The 17401-nt window shown below is 42.2% G+C and overlaps 1 long non-coding RNA gene across 4 annotated transcripts in view; it reads left to right on the top strand.

Annotated features, from left to right (window-relative positions):
* Positions 1-14900: 14900 nt before the first annotated feature.
* LOC139764994 (uncharacterized) overlaps positions 14901-17401 on the top strand; it is a 48923-nt gene continuing 46422 nt past the window's right edge. Inside the window, exon 1 of one of the 4 annotated variants that reach the window (XR_011716538.1) lies at positions 14901-15052. This is a non-coding gene — a long non-coding RNA (uncharacterized lncRNA). Of the gene's footprint in view, positions 15281-17401 lie in introns of all 4 variants that reach the window. The other 3 variants (XR_011716537.1, XR_011716536.1, XR_011716535.1) reach the window with 3 other exon arrangements.

The raw sequence follows: 17401 nt of genomic DNA, 5'->3' as shown, positions 1-17401 counted from the left end.
CACTCCATCTTCCCATCTCCAATTTGGTCTCCCATTTCTCCTCGTTCTCTCCACCTCCGACACATATATCCTCTTGGTCAATCTTTCCTCACTCATTCTCTCCATGTGCCCAAACCATTTCAAAACACCTTCTTCTGCTCTCTCAACCACACTCTTTTTATTTCCACACATCTCTCTTACCCTTACATTACTTACTAGATCAAACCACCTCACACCACATATTGTCCTCAAACATCTCAATTCCAGCAAATCTACCCTCCTACGCACAACTCTATCCATAGCCCACGCGTCACAGCCATACGAAATTGTTGGAACCATTATTCCTTCAAACATACCCATTTTTGCTTTCCGAGATAATGTTCTCGATTTCCATACATTCTTCAAGGCTCCCGGAATTTTCACTCCCTCCTTCAACCTATGATTCACTTCCGCTTCTATGGCTCCATCCGCTGCCAGATCCACTCCCAGATATCTAAAACACTTTACTTCCTCCAGTTTTTCTCCATTCATACTTACCTCCCAATTCACTTGACCCTCAACCCTACTGTACCTAATAACCTTGCTCTTATTCAAATTCACTCTTAACTTTCTTCTTTCACACACTTTACCTAACTCACACCAGCTTCTGCAGTTTCTCACATGAATCAGCCACCAGCGCTGTATCATCAGCGAACAACAACTGACTCACTTCCCAAGCTCTCTCATCCACAACAGACTGCATACTTGCCCCTCTTTCCAAAACTCTTGCATTCACCTCCCTAACAATCCCATCCATAAACAAATTATCAACAATGGAGACATCACACACCCCTGCCGCAAACCTGCATTCACTGAGAACCAATCACTTTCCTCTCCTCCTACTCGTACTCATGCCTTACATCCTAGATAGAAACTTTTCACTGCTTCTAACAACTTGCCTCCCACACCATATGTTCTTAATACCTTCCACAGAGCATCTCTATCAAATCTATCATATGCCTTCTCCAGATCCATAAATGCTTCATACAAATCCATTTGCTTTTCTAAGTATTTCTCACATACATTCCTCAAAGCAAACACCTGATCCACACATCCTCTACCACTTCTGAAACCACACTGCTCTTCCCCAATCTGATGCTCTGTACATGCCTTCACCCTCTCAATCAATACCCTCCCATATTATTTACGAGGAATACTCAACAAACTTATACCTCTGTAATTTGAGCACTCACTCTTATCCCCCTTTGCCTTTGTACAATGGCACTATGCAAGCATTCCGCCAATCCTCAAGCACCTCACCATGAATCATTCATACATTAAATAACCTTACCAACCAGTCAACAACACAGTCACTCCATCTTTTATTAAATTCGACTGCAATACCATCCAAACCTGCTGCCTTGCCCGTTTTCATCTTCTGCAACGCTTTTACTACCTCTTCTCTGTTTACCAAATCATTTTTCCTAACCCTCTCACTTTGCACACCACCTCGACCAAAACACCCTATATCTGCCACTCTATCATCAAATACATTCAACAAACCTTCAAAATACTCACTCCATCTCCTTCTCACATCACCACTATTTGTTATCACCTCCCCATTTGCGCCCTTCACTGAAGTTCCCATTTGCTCCCTTGCCTTACGCACTTTATTTACCTCCTTCCAAAATATCATTTTATTCTCCCTAAAATTTAATGATACTCTCTCACCCCAGCTCTCATTTGCCCTCTTTTTCACCTGCCCATTACCCACCTTCACTAAAGTTCCCATTTGCTCCCTTGTCTTACGCACTTTATTTGCCTCCTTCCAAAACATCTTTATATTCTCCATAAAATTTAATGATACTCTCTCACCCCAACTCTCATTTGCCCTCTTTTTCACCTCTTCCACTTTTCTCTTGAGCTCCAAATCGTCCAAATGCCTCACTCTTCCCTTTCACTAATAATCTTACTTCTTCATCCCACCACTCACTACCCTTTCTAATCTGCCTAACTCCCACTCTTCTCATGCCACAAGCATCTTTTGCGCAAGCCATCACTGCTTCCCTAAATGCATCCCATTCCTCCCCCAGTCCCCTTACCTCCTTTGCTCTCAGCTTTTTCCATTCTGTACTCAGTCTCTCCTGGTACTTCCTCACACAAGTCTCCTTCCAAGCTCACTTACTCTCACCACTCTCTTCACTCCAACATTCACTCTTCTTTTCTGAAAACCTCTACAAATATTCATCTCCGCCTCCAGAAGATAATGATCAGACATCCCTCCAGTTTCACCTCTCAGCACATTAACATCCAAAAGTCTCTTTTCCGCGCCTATCAGTTAACACGTAATCCAATAACGCTCTCTGGCCCTCTCTCCTACTTGCATACGTATATTTATGTATATCTCTCTTTTTAAACCAGGTATTCCCAATAACAAGTCCTTTTTCAGCACATAAATCTACAAGTTCTTCACAATTTCCATTTACAATACTGAACACCCCATATATACCAATTATTCTCACAACTGCCACATCAATCACCTTTATATTCAAATCACCCATCTTTATAACCCGATCTCGTGCATCAAAACCACTAACACACTCATTCAGCTGCCCCCAAAACACTTGCTTCTCATGATCTTTCTTCTCATTCCCAGGTGCATATGCATCAATAATCACCCATCTCTCTCCATCAACTTTCAGTTTTACCCATATCAATCTAGAGTTAACTTTCTTACACTCTATCACATACTCCCACCACTCCTGTTTCAGGAGTAGTGCTACTCCTTCCCTTGCTCTTGTCCTCTCACTAGCCCCAGACTTTACTCCCAAGACATTCTCAAACCACTCATCTCCTTTACCCTTTAGCTTCGTTTCACTCAGAGCCAAACTATCCAGGTTCCTTTCCTCAAACACGCTACATATCTCTCCTTTTTTCTCATCTTGGTTACATCCACACACATTTAGACACCCCAATCGGAGCCTTCGAGGAGGATGAGCACTCCCCTCGCGTGACTCCTTCATCTGTTTCCCCTTTTAGAAAGTTAAGATACAAAGAGGGGAGGGTTTTTAGCCCCAGATCCCGACCCCTTTAGTCCCCTTCTACAACACGTGAGGAATGCGTGGGAAGTATTCTTTCTCCCCTATCCCCAGGGATTTATATATATATATATATATATATATATATATATATATATATATATATATATATATACATATATATATATATATATATATATATATATATAAATGCCTAAATGTGTGTGGATGTAACCAAGATGTGAAAAAAGGAGAGATAGGTAGTATGTTTGAGGAAAGGAACCTGGATGTTTTGGCTCTGAGTGAAACGAAGCTCAAGGGTAAAGGGGAAGAGTGGTTTGGAAATGTCTGGGGAGTGAAGTCAGGGGTTAGTGAGAGGACAAGAGCAAGGGAAGGAGTAGCAATACTCCTGAAACAGGAGTTGTGGGAGTATGTCATAGAATGTAAGAAAGTAAATTCTCGATTAATATGGGTAAAACTGAAAGTTGATGGAGAGAGGTGGGTGATTATTGGTGCATATGCACCTGGGCATGAGAAGAAAGATCATGAGAGGCAAGTGTTTTGGGAACAGCTAAATGAGTGTGTTAGCGGTTTTGATGCACGAGACTGGGTTATAGTGATGGGTGATATGAATGCAAAGGTGAGTAATGTGGCAGTTGAGGGAATAATTGGTATGCATGGGGTGTTCAGTGTTGTAAATGGAAATGGTGAAGAGCTTGTAGATTTATGTGCTGAAAAAGGACTGATGATCGGGAATACCTGGTTTAAAAAGCGAGATATACATAAGTATACTTATGTAAGTAGGAGAGATGGCCAGAGAGCGTTATTGGATTACGTGTTAATGGACAGGCGTGCGAAAGAGAGACTTCTGGATGTCAATGTGCTGAGAGGTGCAACTGGAGGGATGTCTGATCATTATCTTGTGGAGGCTAAGGTGAAGATTAGTATGGGTTTTCAGAAAAGAAGAGTGAATGTTGGGGTGAAGAAGGTGGTGAGAGTAAGTGAGCTTGGGAAGGAGACCTGTGTGAAGAAGTATCAGGAGAGACTGTGTACAGAATGGAAAAAGGTGAGAACAATGGAAGTAAGGGGAGTGGGGGAGGAATGGGATGTATTTAGGGAATCAGTGATGGATTGCGCAAAAGATGCTTGTGGCATGAGAAGAGTGGGAGGTGGGCTGTTTAGAAAGGGTAGTGAGTGGTGGGATGAAGAAGTAAGAGTATTAGTGAAAGAGAAGAGAGAGGCATTTGGACGATTTTTGCAGGGAAAAAATGCAATTGAGTGGGAGAAGTATAAAAGAAAGAGACAGGAGGTCAAGAGAAAGGTGCAAGAGGTGAAAAAAAGGGCAAATGAGAGTTGGGGTGAGAGACTATCAGTAAATTTTAGGGAGAATAAAAAGATGTTCTGGAAGGAGGTAAATAGGGTGCGTAAGACAAGGGAGCAAATGGGAACTTCAGTGAAGGGCGTAAATGGGGAGGTGATAACAAGTAGTGGTGATGTGAGAAGGAGATGGAATGAGTATTTTGAAGGTTTGTTGAATGTGTCTGATGACAGAGTGGCAGATATAGGGTGTTTGGGTCGAGGTGGTGTGCAAAGTGAGAGGGTTAGGGAAAATGATTTGGTAAACAGAGAAGAGGTAGTAAAAGCTTTGCTGAAGATGAAAGCCGGCAAGGCAGCAGGTTTGGATGGTATTGCAGTGGAATTTATTAAAAAAGGGGGTGACTGTATTGTTGACTGGTTGGTAAGGTTATTTAATGTATGTATGACTCATGGTGAGGTGCCTGAGGATTGGCGGAATGCTTGCATAGTGCCATTGTACAAAGGCAAAGGGGATAAGAGTGAGTGCTCAAATTACAGAGGTATAAGTTTGTTGAGTATTCCTGGTAAATTATATGGGAGGGTATTGAGTGAGAGGGTGAAGGCATGTACAGAGCATCAGATTGGGGAAGAGCAGTGTGGTTTCAGAAGTGGTAGAGGATGTGTGGATCAGGTGTTTGCTTTGAAGAATGTATGTGAGAAATACTTAGAAAAGCAAATGGATTTGTATGTAGCATTTATGGATCTGGAGAAGGCATATGATAGAGTTGATAGAGATGCTCTGTGGAAGGTATTAAGAATATATGGTGTGGGAGGAAAGTTGTTAGAAGCAGTGAAAAGTTTTTATCGAGGATGTAAGGCATGTGTACGTGTAGGAAGAGAGGAAAGTGATTGGTTCTCAGTGAATGTAGGTTTGCGGCAGGGGTGTGTGATGTCTCCATGGTTGTTTAATTTGTTTATGGATGGGGTTGTTAGGGAGGTAAATGCAAGAGTTTTGGAAAGAGGGGCAAGTATGAAGTCTGTTGGGGATGAGAGAGCTTGGGAAGTGAGTCAGTTGTTGTTCGCTGATGATACAGCGCTGGTGGCGGATTCATGTGAGAAACTGCAGAAGCTGGTGACGGAGTTTGGTAAAGTGTGTGGAAGAAGAAAGTTAAGAGTAAATGTCAATAAGAGCAAGGTTATTAGGTACAGTAGGGTTGAGGGTCAAGTCAATTGGGAGGTGAGTTTGAATGGTGAGAGGCTGGAGGAAGTGAAGTGTTTTAGATATCTGGGAGTGGATCTGTCAGCGGATGGAACCATGGAAGCGGAAGTGGATCATAGGGTGGGGGAGGGGGCGAAAATTTTGGGAGCCTTGAAAAATGTGTGGAAGTCGAGAACATTATCCCGGAAAGCAAAAATGGGTATGTTTGAAGGAATAGTAGTTCCAACAATGTTGTATGGTTGCGAGGCGTGGGCTATGGATAGAGTTGTGCCTAGGAGGATGGATGTGCTGGAAATGAGATGTTTGAGGACAATGTGTGGTGTGAGGTGGTTTGATCGAGTAAGTAACGTAAGGGTAAGAGAGATGTGTGGAAATAAAAAGAGCGTGGTTGAGAGAGCAGAAGAGGGTGTTTTGAAGTGGTTTGGGCACATGGAGAGAATGAGTGAGGAAAGATTGACCAAGAGGATATATGTGTCGGAGGTGGAGGGAACGAGGAGAAGAGGGAGACCAAATTGGAGGTGGAAAGATGGAGTGAAAAGGATTTTGTGTGATCGGGGCCTGAACATGCAGGAGGGTGAAAGGAGGGCAAGGAATAGAGTGAATTGGAGCGATGTGGTATACAGGGGTTGACGTGCTGTCAGTGGATTGAATCAAGGCATGTGAAGCGTCTGGGGTAAACCATGGAAAGCTGTGTAGGTATGTATATTTGCGTGTGTGGACGTGTGTATGTACATGTGTATGGGGGGGGGTTGGGCCATTTCTTTCGTCTGTTTCCTTGCGCTACCTCGCAAACGCGGGAGACAGCGACAAAGTATAAAAAAAAAAGAAAAAAAAAAAAAAAAAAATATATATATATATATATATATATATATATATATATATATATATATATATATATATATATTTTTAGTCGCCTTCTGCGACACGCAGGGAATACGTGGGAAGTATTCTTTCTTCCCACGTATTCCCTGCGGGAACGGGGGGCTGCAAATCCTCCCCTCTCGTTTTTTTTTTTTTTTTTTTTTTCCAAAAGAAGGAACAGAGAAGAGGGCCAGGTGAGGATATTCCCTCAAAGGCCCAGTCCTCTGTTCTTAGCGCTACCTCGCTATCGCGGGAAATAGCGAATAGTATGAAAAAAAAAAATATATATATATATATATATATATATATATATATATATATATATATATATATATATATATATATATATATATATATATATATATTTTGTCACTGTCTCCCGCGTTTGCGAGGTAGCGCAAGTAAACAGACGAAAGAAATGGCCCAACCCACCCCCATACACATGTATATACATACACGTCCACACACGCAAATATACATACCTACACAGCTTTCCACGGTTTACCCCAGACGCTTCACATGCCCCGATTCAATCCAATGACAGCCCGCAACCCCGCTATACCACATCGAACCAATTCACTCTATTCCTTGCCCTCCTTTCACCCTCCTGCATGTTCAGGCCCCGATCACACAAAATCTTTTTCACTCCATCTTTCCACCTCCAATTTCGTCTCCCTCTTCTCCTCGTTCCCTCCACCTCCGACACATATATCCTCTTGGTCAATCTTTCCTCACTCATTCTCTCCATGTGCCCAAACCATTTCAAAACACCCTCTTTTGCTCTCTTAACCACGCTCTTTTTATTTCCACACATCTCCCTTACTCTTACGTTACTTACTCGATCAAACCACCTCACACCACACATTGTCCTCAAACATCTCATTTCCAGCACATCCATCCTCCTGCGCACAACTCTATCCATAGCCCACGCCTCGCAACCATACAACATTGTTGGAACCACTATTCCTTCAAACATACCCATTTTTGCTTTCCGAGATAATGTTCTCGACTTCCACACATTCTTCAAGGCTCCCAGAATTTTCGCCCCCTCCCCCACCCTATGATCCACTTCCGCTTCCATGGTTCCATCCGCTGCCAGATCCACTCCCAGATATCTAAAACACTTTACTTCCTCCAGTTTTTCTCCATTCAAACTTACCTCCCAATTGACTTGACCCTCAACCCTACTCTACCAAATAGCCTTACTCTTATTCACATCTACTCTTAACTTTCTTCTTTCACACACTTTACCAAACTCAGTCACCAGCTTCTGCAGTTTCTCACATGAATCAGCCACCAGCGCTGTATCATCAGCGAACAACAACTGACTCACTTCCCAAGCTCTCTCATCCCCAACAGAATTCATACTTGCCCCTCTTTCCAAAACTCTTGCATTCACCTCCCTAACAACCCCATCCATAAACAAATTAAACAACCATGGAGACATCACACATCCCTGCCGCAAAACTACATTCACTGAGAACCAATCACTTTCCTCTCTTCCTACACGTACACATGCCTTACATCCTCGATAAAAACTTTTCACTGCTTCTAACAACTTGCCTCCCACACCATATATTCTTAATACCTTCCACAAAGCATCTCTACCAACTCTATCATATGCCTTCTCCAGATCCATAAATGCTACACACAAATCCATTTGCTTTTCTAAGTATTTCTCACATACATTCTTCAAAGCAAACACCTGATCCACACATCCTCTACCACTTCTGAAACCACACTGACGGGAGCGGGGGGCCAGAAATCCTCCCCTCGTATTTTTTTAACTTTCTAAAATGGATGAGCGGGGAGTCCTCATCCTAATCGAAGGCTCAGACTGGGGTGTCTAAATGTGTGTGGATGTAACCAAGATGTGAAAAAAGGAGAGATAGGTAGTATGTTTTAGGAAAGGAACCTGGATGTTTTGGCTCTGAGTGAAACGAAGCTCAAGGGTAAAGGGGAAGAGTGGTTTGGAAATGTTTTGGGAGTAAAGTCAGGGGTTAGTGAGAGGACAAGATCAAGGGAAGGAGTAGCAGTACTCTTGAAACAGGAGTTGTGGGGGTATGTGATAGAATGTAAGAAAGTAAATTCTCGATTAATATGGTTAAAACTGAAAGTTGATGGAGAGAGATGGGTGATTATTAGTGCATATGCACCTGGTCATGAGAAGAAAGATCATGAGAGGCAAGTGTTTTGGGAGCAGCTGAATGAGTGTGTTAGTGGTTTTGATGCACGAGACCGGGTTATAGTGATGGGTGATTTGAATGCAAAGGTGAGTAATGTGGCAGTTGAGGGAATAATTGGTACACATCAGTGCTGTAAATGATAATGGTGAAGAGCTTGTAGATTTATGTGCTGAAAAAGGACTGGTGATTGGGAATACCTGGTTTAAGTATACGTATGTAAGTAGGAGAGATGGCCAGAGAGCGTTATTGGATTACGTGTTAATTGACAGGTGCGAGAAAGAGAGACTTTTGGATGTTAATGTGCTGAAAGGTGCAACTGGAGGGATGTCTGATCATTATCTTGTGGAGGCTAAGGCGAAGATTTGTATGGGTTTTCAGAAAAGAAGAATGAATGTTGGGGTGAAGAGGGTGGTGAGCGTAAGTGAGCTTGGGAAGGAGACTTGTGTGAGGAAGTACCAGGAGAGACTGAGTACAGAAAGGAAAAAGGTGAGAACAATGGAAGTAAGGGGAGTGGGGGAGGAATGGGATGTATTTAGGGAATCAGTGATGGATTGCGCAAAAGATGCTTGTGGCATGAGAAGAGTTGGAGGTGGGTTGATTAGAAAGGGTAGTGAGTGGTGGGATGAAGAAGTAAGATTATTAGTGAAAGAGAAGAGAGAGGCATTTGGATGATTTTTGCAAGGAAAAAAATGCAATTGAGTGGCAGATGTATAAAAGAAAGAGACAGGAGGTCAAGAGAAAGGTGCAAGAGGTGAAAAAGAGGGCAAATGAGAGTTGGGGTGAGAGAGTATCATTAAATTTTAGGGAGAATAAAAAGATGTTGTGGAAGGAGGTAAACAAAGTGCGTAAGACAAGGGAGCAAATGGGAACTTCAGTGAAGGGCGCAAATGGGGAGGTGATAACAAGTAGTGATGATGTGAAAAGGAGATGGAGTGAGTATTTTGAAGGTTTGTTGAATGTGTTTGATGATACAGTGACAGATATAGGGTGTTTTGGTCGAGGTGGTGTGCAAAGTGAGAGGGTTAGGGAAAATGATTTGGTAAACAAAGAAGAGGTAGTAAAAGCTTTGCGGAAGATGAAAGCCGGCAAGGCAGCAGGTTTGGATGGTATTGCAGTGGAATTTATTAAAAAAGGGGGTGACTGTATTATTGACTGGTTGGTATGGTTATTTAATGTATGTTGAGGGTCAAGTCAATTGGGAGGTAAGTTCAATGGAGAAAAACTGGAGGAAGTAAAGTGTTTTAGATATCTGGGAGTGGATCTGGCAGCGGATGGAACCATGGAAGCGGAAGTGGATCATAGGGAGGGGGAGGGGGCGAAAATTCTGGGAGCCATGAAGAATGTGTGGAAGTCGAGAACATTATCTCGGAAAGCAAAAATGGGTATGTTTGAAGGAATAGTGGTTCCAACAATGTTGTATGGTTGCGAGGCGTGGGCTATGGATAGAGTTGTGCGCAGGAGGATGGATGTGCTGGAAATGAGATGGTTGAGGACAATGTGTGGTGTGAGGTGGTTTGATCGAGTAAGTAACGTAAGGGTAAGAGAGATGTGTGGAAATAAAAAGAGCGTGGTTGAGAGAGCAAAAGAGGGTGTTTTGAAATGGTTTGGGCACATGGAGAGAAGGAGTGAGGAAAGTTTGACCAAGAGGATATATGTGTCGGAGGTGGAGGGAACGAGGAGAAGTGGGAGACCAAATTGGAGGTGGAAAGATGGAGTGAAAAGGATTTTGTGTAATCGGGGCCTGAACATGCAGGAGGGTGAAAGGAAGGCAAGGAATAGAGTGAATTGGAGCGATGTGGTATACCGGGGTTGACGTGCTGTCAGTGGATTGAATCAAGGCATGTGAAGCGTTTGGGGTAAACCATGGAAAGCTGTGTAGGTATGTATAATTGCGTGTGTGGACGTATGTATATACACGTGTATGGGGGTGGGTTGGGCCATTTCTTTCGTCTGTTTCCTTGCGCTACCTCGCAAACGCGGGAGACAGCGACAAAAAAAAAATATATATATATATATATATATATATATATATATATATCTTTTCTTTCTTTCGTACTATTCGCCATTTCCCGCATCAGCGAGGTAGCGCTATGAACAGAGGACTGGGCCTTAGAGGGAATATCCTCACCTGGCCCCCTTCTCTGTTCCTTCTTTTGGAAAATTAAAAAAAAGAAAAAAAAAAACGAGAGGGGAGGATTTCCAGCCACCCGCTCCCTCCCCTTTTAGTCGCCTACGACACGCAGGGAATACGTGGGAAGTATTCTTTCTCCCCTATCCCCAGGGATATACATATATATATATATATATATATATATATATATATATATATATATATATATATATATATATATATATATATATATATATATATATATGTAAAATCTATAATTTCTGGACTGCAAATACTTAGTGCCGTAAGGAACATAGATTAAAATGATGATAATTTAACTTTGACATGTTAAGATGAGTAATAATGAATATATGAGCATACATTGGTGACTTTTCTGTATATTCTAAACTTAATCTTGTTTCCTTGTCTATGGATCATGCAATCTAAAAATGGTAACATACCATTATTTTCATTTCCTACAGTAAATTTGATGGAAGGTACTAAATTGTTAAGTTAAGGGAGAAATGTTTTTAAATTTTCATTTGTTGGCCAAACAGAAAGAACATCATATACATACCGTCACCAAATTGCATTAGAAGGTAAGATATCCTTTAGTAATTTTGTAATTTCAGTAATTTCAGTAATTTTAGTAATTTCAAAAAATTTCGTATAAAGATTACTTAGTGCAGGTGAAAGAGGGTTACCCATTGCCATACCAAATTTTTGAGCATAATGATCTCCATTGAATTGAAATACACAGTCTTTTTTACAGAATTTTATCAATTCAATGAAATTAGACTTTGAAACAGGTAAATGAATATCATCCTATCATCCAAGACATCAAATAAATATTCTAAAAGGTCATCAACTGGAACTCTAATGAAAAGTGAGGAAACATCATAGCTAAGGAGTTTAAAATCAAAATTATCATTGATATTGTTTAGCTTGTTGACTAAATCTACATTGTTCATGATATTAGAATTTGATACCTTACCCACTAAAGGGCTTAATAAAGAAACTAACCATTTTGACAATTTATATGTGATGGAGCTTATTGAACTCACTATAGGTCTTGTTGGAAATTATTTTCTCTCTTGTGTCTCCCCTGATGATGTGATTATTACTCGAACGTGCACTTGGGAACTTTTCGTGTTTCATTTTCCCCGTGGACTCATAGGAATATATATATATACATATATATATATATATATATATATATCTGCCACTCTATCATCAAACACATTCAACAAACCTTCAAAATACTCACTCCATCTCCTTCTCACATCACCACTACTTGTTATCACCTCCCCACTTGCGCCCTTCACCGAAGTTCCCATTTGCTCCCTTGTCTTACGCACTTTATTTACCTCCTTCCAGAACATCTTTTTATTCTCCCTAAAATTTAATGATACTCTCTCACCCCAACTCTCATTTGCCCTTTTTTTCACCTCTTGCACCTTTCTCTTAACCTCCTGTCTCTTTCTTTTATACATCTCCCACTCAATTGCATTTTTTCCCTGCAAAAATCGTCCAAATGCCTCTCTCTTCTCTTTCACTAATACTCTTACTTCTTCATCCCACCATTCACTACCCTTTCTAATCCACCCACCTCCCACTCTTCTCATGCCACAAGCATCTTTTGCGCAATCCATCACTGATTCCCTAAATACATCCCATTCCTCCCCCACTCCCCTTACTTCCATTGTTCTCACCTTTTTCCATTCTGTACTCAGTCTCTCCTGGTACTTCCTCACACAGGTCTCCTTCTCAAGCTCACTTACTCTCACCACCCTCTTCACCCCAACATTCACTCTTCTTTTCTGAAAACCCATACAAATCTTCACCTTAGCCTCCACAAGATAATGATCAGACATCCCTCCAGTTGCACCTTTTTTCTTTTTTTTTTTATACTTTGTCGCTGTCTCCCGCGTTTGCGAGGTAGCGCAAGGAAACAGACGAAAGAAATGGCCCAACCCACCCCCATACACATGTATATACATACGTCCACACACGCAAAATATACATACCTACACAGCTTTCCATGGTTTACCCCAGACGCTTCACATGCCCCGATTCAATCCACTGACAGCACGTCAACCCCGGTATACCACATCGCTCCAATTCACTCTATTCCTTGCCCTCCTTTTACCCTCCTGCATGTTCAGGCCCCGATCACACAAAATCTCTTTCACTCCATCTTTCCACCTCCAATTTGGTCTCCCTCTTCTCCTCGTTCCCTCCACCTCCGACACATATATCCTCTTGGTCAATCTTTCCTCACTCATTCTCTCCATGTGCCCAAACCATTTCAAAACACCCTCTTCTGCTCTCTCAACCACGCTCTTTTTATTTCCACACATCTCTCTTACCCTTACGTTACTTACTCGATCAAACCACCTCACACAACACATTGTCCTCAAACATCTCATTTCCAGCACATCCATCTTCCTGCGCACAACTCTATCCATAGTCCACGCCTCGCAACCATACAACATTGTTGGAACCACTATTCCTTCAAACATACCCATTTTTGCTTTCCGAGATAATGTTCTCGACTTCCACACATTCTTCAAGGCTCCCAGAATTTTCGCCCCCTCCCCCACTCTATGACCACTTCCGCTTCCTTGGTTCCATCCGCTGCCAGATCCACTCCCAGATATCTAAAACACTTCACTTCCTCCAGTTTTTCTCCATTCAAACTCACGTCCCAATTGACTTGACCCTCAACCCTACTGAACCTAATAACCTTGCTCTTATTCACATTTACTCTTAACTTTCTTCTTTCACACACTTTACCAAACTCAGTCACCAGCTTCTGCAGTTTCTCACATGAATCAGCCACCAGCGCTGTATCATCAGCGAACAACAACTGACTCACTTCCCAAGCTCTCTCATCCCCAACAGACTTCATACTTGCCCCTCTTTCCAAAACTCTTGCTTTCACCTCCCTAACAACCCCATCCATAAACAAATTAAACAACCATGGAGACATCACACACCCCTGCCGCAAACCTACATTCACTGAGAACCAATCACTTTCCTCTCTTCCTACACGTACACATGCCTTACATCCTCGATAAAAACTTTTCACTGCTTCTAACAACTTGCCTCCCACACCATATATTCGTAACGCCTTCCACAGAGCATCTCTATCAACTCTATCGTATGCCTTCTCCAGATCCATAAATGCTACATACAAATCCATTTGCTTTTCTAAGTATTTCTCACATACATTCTTCAAAGCAAACACCTGATCCACACATCCTCTACCACTTCTGAAACCACACTGTTCTTCCCCAATCTGATGCTCTGTACATGCCTTCACCCTCTCAATCAATACCCTCCCATATAATTTTTTTTTTTTTTTTTTTTTTTTTTTTTTTTTCCAAAAGAGGGAACAGAGAAGGGGCCCAGGTGAGGATACTCCCTCAAGGGCCCAGTCCTCTGTTCTCAACGCTACCTCGCTAATGCGGGAAATGGCGAATAGTATGAAAGAAAGAAAGAATATATATATATATATATATATATATATATATATATATATATATATATATATATATATATATATATATATATATATATATACATATATATATATATATCCATATATATATATATATATATATATATATATATATATATATATATATATATATATATATATATATATATATATATATATATATATATATATATATATATATATATATACACATATATATAAATATATATAATATATATATATATATATATATATATATATATATATATATATATATATATATATATATATATATATATATATATATATATATACGCAAGTACAAGAAAATAATGCGCCAGAGCAAAGTATACACAGTTAAAACAAGAAAATATTGTAACAGAGCAAAATATACACAGGCAAGGCAAGGGAATAATGTAACAAGCAATACATACGTGGATGAAACAAGAGAATGTTATAACAGAGCAAAACATACGCAGGTAAAACGTGAAAATTATGTAACAGCAAAACTTACACAGGTAAAACAAGAAAATATTTTACCAAAACAAAGCCAATAAACATTAGCTGTTCTCACGATGTTCAGAAATTTGGTAACACAACCTGATACTGAGATGGTTTGATGGTCACTGGGACACACAGTGGGTTTGTTCCCTCAAGACGATGGCAGGGTACATACTGCGCACTATCAAAGGTAGAGTTACGTGCTCCTGACTCTGGACACATGATCTGTCATAGATAACAGTCTCAGCGTGGATGTGGGCGACAGAAGGAGCCAAGTGAGTGTGGAGGGACGCAGCAGCCATGTGGATGTTTACGGCATCCATGGCAAGGGGTGTGGAGAGCAGCACCTGCCAGTGGGTGTGGACGTCAGCAGCAGCCAAGGTGGGTGCAGCTGGCAGCAGCCACGTGAATGTGAAGCGACGCACCAGCCAGGTGTATGTTTACGGCAGCAGCCAGGTGGTAGCAGACGGCAGCAGCAGCCAGATGGGTGATGACGGCAGCAAACAAATGGAAGTAGATGGCAGCAACCAGGAGAGTGTAGACCACAGATGCAAACTTGTGGGTGCTAATGGCAGCAACAGCTAGGTGATTGTGGACGGCAGCAGCCAGGTGGGTTTGGGCGGCAGAGTGCCAGGTGATATGAACGGAAACAGCAGCCAGGTGGGTATGGGCAATAGAAGCAGCCATGTAGATGGCAATAGAATCATGGCGGGAGTGGACGGTAGCAGAATCAAGGTGCGTGTGGAAGGCAGCAGAATCAAGGTGGGTGTGGACGGCAGCAGAATTAAGGTGGGTGTGGATGGCAGCAGAATCAAGGTGGGTGTGGATGGCAGCAGAATCAAGGTGAGTGTAGACGGCAATAGAATCATGGTGCGTGTGGGCGGTAGCAGAATCAATGTGGGTGTGGAAGGCAGCACAATTAAGGTTGGTGTGGACAGAAGCAGAATTAAGGTGGGTGTGGACGGCAGCAGAATCATAGTGGGTGTGGACGGCAGCAGAATCAAGGTGGGTGTGGATGACAGCAGAATCAAGGTGGGTGTGGAAGATAGCAAAATCAAGGTGGGTTTGGACGGCAATAGAATCAAGGTGGGTGTGGATGGCAGCAGAATCAAGGTGAGTGTGGATGGCAGCAGAATCAAGGTGAGTGTGGACGGCAGCAGAATCAAGGTGGGTGTGGACGGCAGCAGAATCTAGGTGGGTGTGGACGGCAGCAGAATCAAGGTGAGTGTGGACGGCAGCAGAAACATGGTGGGTGTAGACGACAGCAAAATCAAAATGGGTGTGGATGACAGCAGAATCAAGGAGGGTGTGGACGGCAGCAGAATTAAGGTGAGTGTGGACGGCTGCAGAATCATGGTGGGTATGGATGACAGCAGAATCAACGTGGGTGGGGGCGGCAGCAGAATTAAGGTGGGTGTGGACGGCAGCAGAATCATGGTGGGTGCAGACGGAAGCAGAACCAAGATGAGTGTGGACGGAAGCAGAATCAAGGTGGGTGTGGATGGCAGCAGAATCAAGGTGAATGTGGACGGCAGCAGAATTAAGATGGGTGTGGACGACAGCAGAATCAAGGGGGGGGGGGGGGGAGGCCGCAGAATCAAGGGGGATGGGGGCGGTTGCAATAGCCAGATGAATATGGACAGAAGTTGTCTTAACACTGAAAGTTTAAGTACGTTTCTTATACTTGTCTCGAAAACAAGTCATGAGGAAGAGTGAGCTTGCCCCGCAGGTTGCGTACATTTACGAAAAGAGAACGTTTAGTCTGCCAAAACATGAGCTTGCCCCTCAGGTTGCGTACATTTACGAAAAGGGAACCTGTAGTCTGCCAAGACATGATCAGGTGTAGCTCAACCTTGGTAAACATATTTGGACACACTAATCTATTATGAGACTGAACGCCGTACTGAAGAAGGCGTTCTCTTTCCTGATCCTGATTATGGTATTACTAGTTTTGCTTCGAAAAATTCTAATAAGCGGCGATCTTTCTCCAACAGCTCCCCAGATCTCTAACTCAATACGTCGTTGGCAATTACATGACAGGCAAAAAATCTTTAAGACCCCCAACAAACCTCCTGTACAGCGACGGCAACATCAGTTACCCTGGCACCTAGTAAACGAAACAAAAAATTACTATGTAAGGGGCTCCTGACGCAGAACTCCTCCAGCAGACCTGGTGTTCGTCGTCCTCGGCATCAAGCAGAACCAGAAACCGATTTCTTTAGTAGTCGTTGTTGGCAGCAAAGGTATACACTTTAAGGCCTTAGCATCTCTCGGCACTACTTCAAAGGATCGTGTTTTCTGATATCAGAAAAAGGATTGCTGTAGGGCATATTAACATCTAGAGTGCTCTGTGTTACAAAATCACCTTGATAGTAGGGGAGATAGTAGGGGAGCTGGTCAGTGACTCTTTCTCTCTGTTTTGTGTCGCCGGGAACGGCAATGCGGCACCATATATGGCACCATATTGCTACTTATGTTCAACTACCATAGAGGATATATAAGGAGGAAATGAAACTAAACGCAATGTTTCAGAACAGTTAACTCGAAATATGGATTAGTACAAAAATCATACCCAGTTCTGTGTGGGGAGCTTTTATGCAGGTTTCGTATGGAGAAAAGAAAGAAACTCAACCAAATACTGCAAATGCTACAAGGATAAACAAATTAAACAGCCATGGAGACATCACGCACCCCTTCCGCAAACCGACATTTACTGGGAACCAATCACTT

This window comes from Panulirus ornatus, chromosome 52 (assembly GCF_036320965.1).
Source record: "Panulirus ornatus isolate Po-2019 chromosome 52, ASM3632096v1, whole genome shotgun sequence".
Taxonomy (NCBI): Eukaryota; Metazoa; Arthropoda; class Malacostraca; order Decapoda; family Palinuridae; genus Panulirus; species Panulirus ornatus.
Note: the sequence above shows the minus strand (reverse complement) of the source record. Positions and strands in the feature narration are given on the sequence as shown.